We start from the raw sequence: 8,725 nt of genomic DNA, 5'->3' as shown, positions 1-8,725 counted from the left end.
AGGAGAAAACTAGTTGTGAGGCAAAATATTTATTTTCACCTGATGGGGTTGTTCAGAAGAGCTCGTATCTATGTTAAGGAGGTGGTTTAGACGCTGCACTTTTTAAAAATGAAACATTTAAATATGGCAAGAAGCACTTGGTTACAGAAGCCTGCCTGTGCGCAGGGAGGGACATGAAGGGGAATTATTTTCCTTATTTAAAATAAGTCCTTCGTATTTGCAAGAGGTCTGAAAGTTGCACCGCCGCCTTGGTTGGGCGGGTGAATTAATTCTGACAGCGGCTGAAACTGGGACGAGCGCGCGTCACCTGGCCTGGGAGCCTCTCAGCCCCAAGGTTTGGCACCTGCCCTGAGCGAGCCCTCGTTACCGACAGAAGAAAACAAATTGCACGTCCTAGGGCTAAACGTTCCTACATGCTCTGACGCGAAAAGGTGCTCCTGCTCGGCCTGGGATGAGGTGTTGCTCCAGATCCATCATCAGCAGGAGGGTGGTGTGCGTCGCGTCCCGTCTTCTTTTCGACAGCTGACGCGTGCTGTCTGCGTGTGCAGATGATGGATGCGAGGGCAACTCCGTAGCCTCAAGCATGTAAGTGTTAAAATACAACGGCGGAGGGTGGCTGAGTCCCTTATTTTTATTTATTTTATTATTTTTTAAAAATCTCTCCTGTGTTTCTTCATCATCTGGGCACTTCTGCACGAATTGGAGCGGTTAGTTTGCAGTCGTGTTAAATGATGAGGGAAAGCCACAATAGTAAATAATATTAATGAAATAACACGAAAACCTTTCCTTTTCACGCTTCTCCGCAGGCTCTGAAGTTGCTTCCTCTGCGGGAGGGTTGCCCTGGGGAGCATCCCACCCTTTCCAGGAGGGCAGATCGCTGCCACAAAGCGAAAACCAGATGTTTTCTAGCTGACTCCGGGGCGGGGAGGGGGGGACGGGGACGGGGACGGGGACGGGACACCCTTTCCACCTGGCAAAGGAATGCGGCTGCGGTGTGTAATCATTAGGCTGGCTTGCTCATCGCGTGCTGCTGACGCGCCCCGTGCAAAGCTGTCACTTCCCTCTCCCTAGGGTCGATCCGGGAGCCGTTCTCCGTGCCTGCACTGCCCGTATAAAGTGCTTTAGGTCGCTTTTTTTTTTTTCAGGGATGTGGAGGCATTTGCGTGGTGTGTGGCCTCGTTTGAACTACACGGGCTGTTTCCTTAGGAACAGAAAAGGCTCTTTTTTTTTTTTTGAGTTGAAGAACGGTGCGTGCCTGGCGCGGTCAGTGGAAGAGCAAGGCAGGCGATATTTTGTGACAGCTGCCGTTAGCTTTGCGGGGTTGGTTGCCAGTTTGGAATGAGCTGGATGGGTGCAGTTGGACCTCTTGGCTGCAAATGTGGCTTCGGCGAGTGCCGGGGCTGGCTGGAGCATCCCATGACCTGCTCAGTGCAGTGGGAGATCATACTTGAGTTGTCCACCTAGAAGACGCCTACACCAGGTAAAAAGTGGAGGAAAGGAGCGAGAAGAGCAGGAATTTGAATAACCGATGTGGTAGTCACGCAGGGAGCTGAGACCAAAGTCTCCCAAGCCACGCGTGCCTGGAGTAAAAACAATCTGTTTTCAGCTGGGGTGGTGTCTTTGTAGGAGACGTTAAAGCTTTAACTCTCCTGTTATTCCCTGCTGCCATGCCTTTCTCTTCCTTTGCATCCGTTCCCAGAGCAGCTGGCGGGAACGCTTGGTCCCTCGGCGCAAGGGCCACGGCGGCTACAATTAAACAAAGAGAAACTTTTTGTATTATTTTTTTGTAACCCATCCAGCTTCCGGAAAATGGCAGCTAGCTGAAGGGAGGGAAACAAAACAAGCCTTCGCCCGGCCAGAAAAAGCGTCCTCACCTCTGTGGCATTTCCTTGCTTTCTTTCCCCCTGCTTTTGCCAGCCTCCCTCCCCAGCCCCTCGTGTGCTGGCCACAGCGTTGAAAACCTGCCATCAGATTAGCCATGCCGGGGTGGGTTGCTCTCCGCTGGCGCAAGAAGCATTTCCCAGCTGGCAAAAACGTGTGCAAACCCAGCTTTAGATATTGCTCTTCTCTACCCTAAGCACCGTGCCTCCTGCCTCAAAAAAAACCCTCTTCCCCCACCCCGCTCCCCCTGCCTTGTCACAAAAACCATCATTAGTGGGTTTTTCTTTCTCTGCATGTGGCACAGGGAATACTTCCTCATACGTGTGGCCTGGGAGCAACTGGTGCTTTGTGGTTCGTAAGGTTTCAAGTTAGGAAAAAAAGGAGGAGATGGAGGGTTTTGCGTCCCGCAAAAAGAGCGGAAGAGATGGAGGGTTTTGCGTCCCGCAAAAAGAGCGGAAGAGATGGAGGGTTTTGCGTCCCGCAAAAAGAGCGGAAGAGATGGAGGGTTTTGCGTCCCGCAAAAAAGAGGAGATATGGGGGTGCAGGGGTGCATCCTTTGTCTTCCCGAGCCATGGCTCCTCCTTACCCGTGGAAACCATCATCTGCAGATTTATCAGAGCAGCCTCCAGATGAACGGAACATCTGTGGGCGTTTGTCACCCGTTTTGCTCGGACGGAGGACAAGTAGGTTTCTGGGGAATGGAGATGAAAGCGTGGGGTCGCCAGCAACGGGGTGGGTTGGTTTTGGGGTTTGTTTTTTGTTTGGTTTGTTTTGTTGTGTTGTTTGGGTTTGGTTTTTTTTTTTATTATTTTTTTTTTAATACCAGCTTTCCAGGACGTGGCTCCTTTCCAGTGCTTTGTGGCAGCCCTCCTCCTCATTGAGGAGCAAAACAGTGCAACCACAAAGCAAGCCTTTCTTTTGGCCTTCCCCAGTGTTTTGCTTGGTTATCTCCAGGGCCAGGGCTGCTGACAGATAAAGTATTTACTGTCGCTGGGAGATGGCGATTAACCTCGTCAGCAAAAACAAGAGAGCCCGCGCTGCCGGCTCTGGCCTTGACCGTCTTATCGTCCTAAGAGTTACGGGCAGCGTTGCTGGCTTCCCAGAGCCGATCACGTCGGCTTTGCACCGGACCAGGGAAAAGATGCTCTGGGGTTGGGACATCAGGGTGGTAGGTCTCTTCCCGTCCATCCATCCGCTGCAGCCTTGCCTGCATATTCTCCGTGCAAAGTCTGTCCTGCTCAGCCTGGAGGTGAAAAATGGATGAAGGTTTGGGCTTTTTCAGGATTTTTTTTAGTTTGTTTTTTTTTTTTTTTTTCTTTTGTAAGCCGCTCAGAGTTGGCACACACTGCTGAGAAACAGCTCGGTGCTGTCAGTAAGTGCTTCCAAGTAATTTTTCCCTGTCTCTCCTGCCGCTGCTGAGGTGTGGCCCGTGCTCCCTGGAGAGAGCTGGAGCAGCACGCCTGGAAGTTAATCGCGGCTGAAAAATGCTTTAATTAACTCAATTAGCCAGACGGTCCATCTGGACTCTCACAGTGCCTGGTGAGATCCTGCGAAACGAGGTCGCGACTCCTCTCTGGTGATGGGGGACAGACGCGCCAACCCCTTCGAGTTGCTGAGGAACATGCCGTGGTCTCCAGCGCATACCCACTCTTGGACCTGTATTTCCCGGGAGGCACATAAAAATTGCATATTGAGATCGAGCACAGATCCCAAATATGCCTTTTTTTTTTTTCTTTCTTTTTTTTTTTTTTTTTCTGATTTTTAACACCTTGCCCTGTGGCAGAACAGCCCTGTGGCTCCTCAGAGCGGCAACTGGCTGGAGCAGCCAGTGCCTCTCCAGCTCCTGCTCCGCTTATTATTAGGAGCTGTTAAAATGTTCGCTAAATCCAGGATTGCAGGACATGACTGAGCATGGAAACAGTGAGGGGGGGAAAAAAAAAAAAAGCTTTAGCCCAGCACTGCATGCTGTTTGAGGAATGCAGGGCCCTGCAGCGGGGATTTGGGGAGGGTGAGTGTTTAACCCTGTCTCTGCTCTCTGCAGTTGCCCTGCAGCAGGGGTGACCTTTCCGTCCCGTGCGTTAACCCTGGTTTTAAACCCTGGCCTTATGAGTGTCCAGGGGGAAAGCTGCTGGCTGTCCCGCTGCCGGTATTCCTGCTACCTGGCTGTGATGGGAAACTCCAGAGCAGGCAAGGGGAGATGCGTCCTCTAGGTGACGGGGAGGGATGAGTGTCCTGAAGGGTTTGGGTACCAGTGGGTAACGCTGCGGGGAAACTGAGGCATGGAGCACCAGCGTTGCCTGGGTTGGTGCAGCGGTACGATCCGAAGGTCAGACGCTGGTCTCTGCGGCTGCAGTGGCCGTGCCTCCAGAAATGGGCTCTGAAATAACTTCCAAAGTGGTTCTGGGAGAGGGGGGAAGAAAAAAAAAAAAAATCACTGTGTCTGGATTGCACTGCAGTCAGGCAGGATAAAAGAAGTAAAAATGTGTGCAGTTTGGTCTAATTTTTAGGGGTTTGTGGCTGGAAAGAGCTGTGCCAGCTGGGCCCCTCGCTCAGAGGCGGGTTTTCTTTGGGAAAGGGCAGGTGGTTCCTGACGTAAGGCTGCTTTGAGGCAGTTCAGCTTGTGAAGGCAAGGCAGAGGGTAATTCCCTGCAGGAAGGCTGGCAGGCAGAGGTGATGCTGCCCACGCGGTGGCTGTGGGATGTTTGTATGCAGAGCATCTTCCTCTGGACCGAGCATCTATCGCCCAGCTGCCCGGAGCTGCGGCATCCTGCCTGGATGGCCTGGGGAGGCTTCTTTCTCCTTCTGTGGGTGGGATAACATGGGAATCATTTGGACTCGGAGGTCTCAGCCTAACCATGGTAATTCCTGCAAACGCTTCTTGCTCCATTTTGCCTTGAAGTATAAAATCCTCATCCCGCACAAAAAAAACCCGTGAGTAATGTTAGAGAAATTTGGGACGAGGCCCAGCAAACAATTTGATATCCGGCTAAGCCCATCTCTGACTTCTGAACCAAAAGCTCCCAGATGAATAGCACGGTAGAAGAAACATCAGATTTTGAAGGAGTGTATTTTACATTGGTGCTCTGCTTTCTCTCTTAAAACTTTGATCTGCAAAACGTGGAAATGGCTTTTTTTTTTTTTTTTAAATCACTTTAGTATATTTGTTTTATGCTGAAGTACTAACACGTTATCAGCTGTCTTGTTGAAAGCAAAGCTGACAGTAGTAAGCACTAAATTAAAAAAAAAAAGAAATAGTAGTAATACCAGCTGTGTTGTGAATGCACGTGATGTGTTTTGGTTGGTAGTCATTATGTGTGCACTGTGAGCTGCAAATCTTGTTTACTGGGATCGTGCATGGAAAAAAAAAGTTGGATTCAGTGTAAAAGTGGAGAGTTGGGAGGCTGAAGTGCCAGTGGGTGTTGCTCCTGGTAACGATGAGTGGCGGTGGGCCTCTTTCTTTTAGTTTTCTTTTCTCTTTCTGGACAGTGCCAAAAAAGTTTCCGTTTCTTTCCTGTTGATCGAGAACTCGTGGTGTTTGTCTAAATATAGATCTGTCCTAGTGCGTCAGCTGTGCCTGGGGTTTCACTTCTTTTATGTGTCACTTGAAGTGAGTTTTAATTAAAATTTTTAAAAAATCATATTTAAAAAAAAAAAAAGAAAAAGTCTGTCTGCGTTGGTTTGATGTTGAGGCTCTCTTTTTTTTTTTTCTCATTGAGAGCGTGTCTAATTCTGGCCTGGCCCTTTGACAGCGAAGCCCCATGCTGGCTGCACGTGGATATCAGCTGGCCGTGCTGGAGAACATTCCTCAGCTCCTGGAAACCTCTTGCTGCCCTCTCCGCTTCTCCTTGCAGAGCTGCCCCATGGCCAGCACCAAGATTTGCTGTGCTTGTGGAGGCGGGTGGCGTTGAACAGAAGAGCTTTGGCAGAAAATCCGGGATGCTGCTGAGAAAAGGAGGTGTCGTCTAGGCAAGACGGTGTGAAGATGGTGGGCCACCACCACGGATGGTGGCCTGGCGTGTTGGTTGTACCTGGAATTGTCTTCTGTAGCCATGAGCTTGCTACTTTTAGATCCCAACCTGTGCTTTAGATACTGAGCCAAAATTAAAATGTGCCCATTGCTGTGATTATCAAAGTGGCCTGGAAGCAGAGCTCATGGTGGGATTGAAGTTGCTTTCCGTAGAAATCAGTAAACGAAGCAGGTTCTTTGCTGTGTGTGGCCAACGTTTGGCCAACTTGAGGCCTCTGTCCTTGAATACGTGGGGCTTTCAACCTGATTTTGGGCTTTACTTTCTAAAATGAGGCATTCTTCTGGAGTACCTGGCTCTGGGGCTCAAAGTGGGAGGCTCTGAGGTTCCTTGCATCTTCGGCTTGAAAAGTGAGGGCAGGTCCATCTCTGTACAGCCTCTCCTGGGGCTGGCTTCTCAGGGACAGCACAGAGGGAAAAACTTGCCCTGTGGAAATATTCCCTCTGCGGTGGCTTAGAGTTGGCCATTTATTTATTTATTTATTTATTTTTAGAGGTTACTCCTGTGAAGATGTGTCGCTGTGGTTCAGTGCGCAGCGTGGAAAGTTGGTGGAAGCTGGCTCCGCTTAACTTCAAAAGCTCTGCTTGAAGCATGGAAAAATCTACCATTACTTTAAGATTACTTTCAGACTGTGCCCAAGGTTCAGCCCTGCTTTGTCCGGCGACAAGAGTGATTTTGAGCAAAGGCGAGATTTTGCCAAATTTACAGAAATGACTTTCTGTGCCCAAATGCCTTGCTAAGGAAAGGACTCTTTGCCCAAAATGGCTCACCCTGAAGAAGGTTATTTCCCGGCGCAGGGCAGCAGTGTGTCTTTGACATTGTGCGCGGTGAGGTCGCCCTCTTATTTCATACCGTGTTAATTTTGGGAGCACCCAGGCAAGGGCCTCATGCGTTTTTTCAACTGACGTAAAACTAAACAGTTCAAAGTGCCTAGCTTTGTTTGCAGATAATCCCTTCCAATAAATGCTCGGGTCTTAAAATGATGAAATGGGATTCTTATCGCCCATCTGACACGTCATGATGAGATCGAGCAGTGTTTTAACCTGGCGAGACCAAAACAACAAACTGAGACAGATCTGTACGGACAGATGGGGTGGGTGCTGTTATTTGTTTGTTTGGGGTTTTTTTTTTGTTGGTTTTTTTTTTTTTTTTTTCCCCCTTCCTGGCGCTGCTGATGTTACGGAAAGTGCTTGGAGCCACTGCTTGGATGGTATCTGGGCATCCCTCACCCCTGGGTTGCATTCCTCATAGTTAATGTGCGGGTTGTGTGAAGCTCTGTGCAGTTTGATGGGCTTTAATTGCAAGGGTAACTACTTAAAACAAGCAGGTGTGGTATTTGCTCTTGTGTTGCCTAAACACTGGCCTGCTTTGGTTTTATCTCCAACACCTTCCCGGCTGGAAGAGGTGGGTGCCTGCACCTGGAACGCTGATTCCCACCTGTAGCCAAGTTCTAGTCTAAGTCTAGGCAAGGATTTTGTTGCCAAAATCGGCCTGAAATGAGCCACACTGCCTTTTGCGCTGATGGGATGAGTCTGGTCTTGAAAGCATGCTTCTGGGATGGGTCTGCAACTCGCTGGATTTGCAGGTGAGATCAAATTGGAAGACCAGAGCATTGCGCTCCTGATGCCGTTCTGCTGCCAGCGAGTTTGCCCTCTTTTTGACCTGGGTTTGTGGACCAGGGATTGAGTCGGATGTGGAGTGACCCACAGTCTGGTTTAACCCCCAGGTTGCATTCCTATGAGAAGACCGTCAGCTCCAGCAAATGGTTAAGCTGCTTAAACCCAGGTGTTGCCGGTTTAGAAATGTTTACCAAGGCCGAGTGCTGAAAAAAACTCGCTGTTTTGAGGAAATGCATTGTAATGTGCTGATTGCATTTGTTTCTGCCTAGCTCAGGCTCGTGATGGGTTTTGGCTTCCGTCAGCATTTTCAGCGTAGCCGAAGATGTCGTGTCACCCACCAGCAGATCAGTACCTGGGCTAATCAGCAAGGTGTGTAAGAACATTAAATCAAGGGCAAGCTTTTGCCGTGGTTGTTGGGTTTTTTTTGTTGGTTTTTTTTTTTTCCCTCCTCCTAAAATAGACCTCCTGACTAAGGTCAGGAGCAAGTCCAGCCGACCTGGGGCCTGCAGCCATGTCCTGGCTACCTGCTTACAAAGTGACCTTTTGGGTGACCCATGGGTGGCCACTGTGTCCCCATGGCATCTGCGGTCTTGGAACGCAGCACCCTCTTCCTAAATGCTGAGCAGGTCAGATTAAGTCCAGAGGACCGAGCAGGACTCAATTTTTTTTATTTTTTTATTTTTTTAAATTTTTCATCCTGTGATGTTCTTTGTGCGAGGAAGTGGTCAGTGTGGGGGAGATCCGTCTTGGTGGAGTACATGGGCAGGGAGAGTTGACTGTGTCGGTCTACGGGCAAGTTGGAGCTAGCTCATAGCTCATCTCTGGTGGACTAGCTCATCTCTGGAGGTTTTTGTTGCCTTCTCTGTGTGTCGCTGCATCGGTTCTGGTGCCAGCCTCCCCATCCAGCAGCGCGAGTGAATTCCCTGTGCCTGCTCTTCTCTGGTCACGCTGGTGGGAGTGGTTTCCCAACATTGCAGACAGGGACATGGCAAGTGTGCGGCTCTGCACATTGCACCAGCAATTCAGCTGAGAACAGCTACTTCTTTCCGTCAGACAAAGATGAAAATAGTGAAGGGTGATGGAGACAGGGCTCTGAAGTGTTAATGCAGTTAAAGGTCTGTTGTCATCTGGACTTGGGGGAAGCGCAGCTTGGCTTGGTTGCTTCAGCTTTTGACAGCTCTTAAAGTCCAAATTAGCATC

The 8,725-nt window shown here is 49.6% G+C and overlaps 1 protein-coding gene across 2 annotated transcripts in view; it reads left to right on the top strand.

Annotated features, from left to right (window-relative positions):
* The first annotated feature begins 1,385 nt into the window (after positions 1–1,385).
* The window catches only part of SH3BP4 (SH3 domain binding protein 4), a 29,107-nt gene continuing 21,767 nt past the window's right edge, over positions 1,386–8,725 (top strand). The window contains exon 1 of one of the 2 annotated variants that reach the window (XM_086750378.1): positions 1,386–1,480. The gene's annotated coding sequence lies outside the window, so the exon portion shown is untranslated. Of the gene's footprint in view, positions 1,481–7,809; positions 7,895–8,725 lie in introns of those variants that run through there. The other variant, XM_010118885.2, reaches the window with a different exon arrangement.

Source organism: Chlamydotis macqueenii, chromosome 6 (genome assembly GCF_036417535.1).
Source record: "Chlamydotis macqueenii isolate bChlMac1 chromosome 6, bChlMac1.mat, whole genome shotgun sequence".
Lineage (NCBI taxonomy): Eukaryota > Metazoa > Chordata > Aves > Otidiformes > Otididae > Chlamydotis > Chlamydotis macqueenii.
Note: the sequence above shows the minus strand (reverse complement) of the source record. Positions and strands in the feature narration are given on the sequence as shown.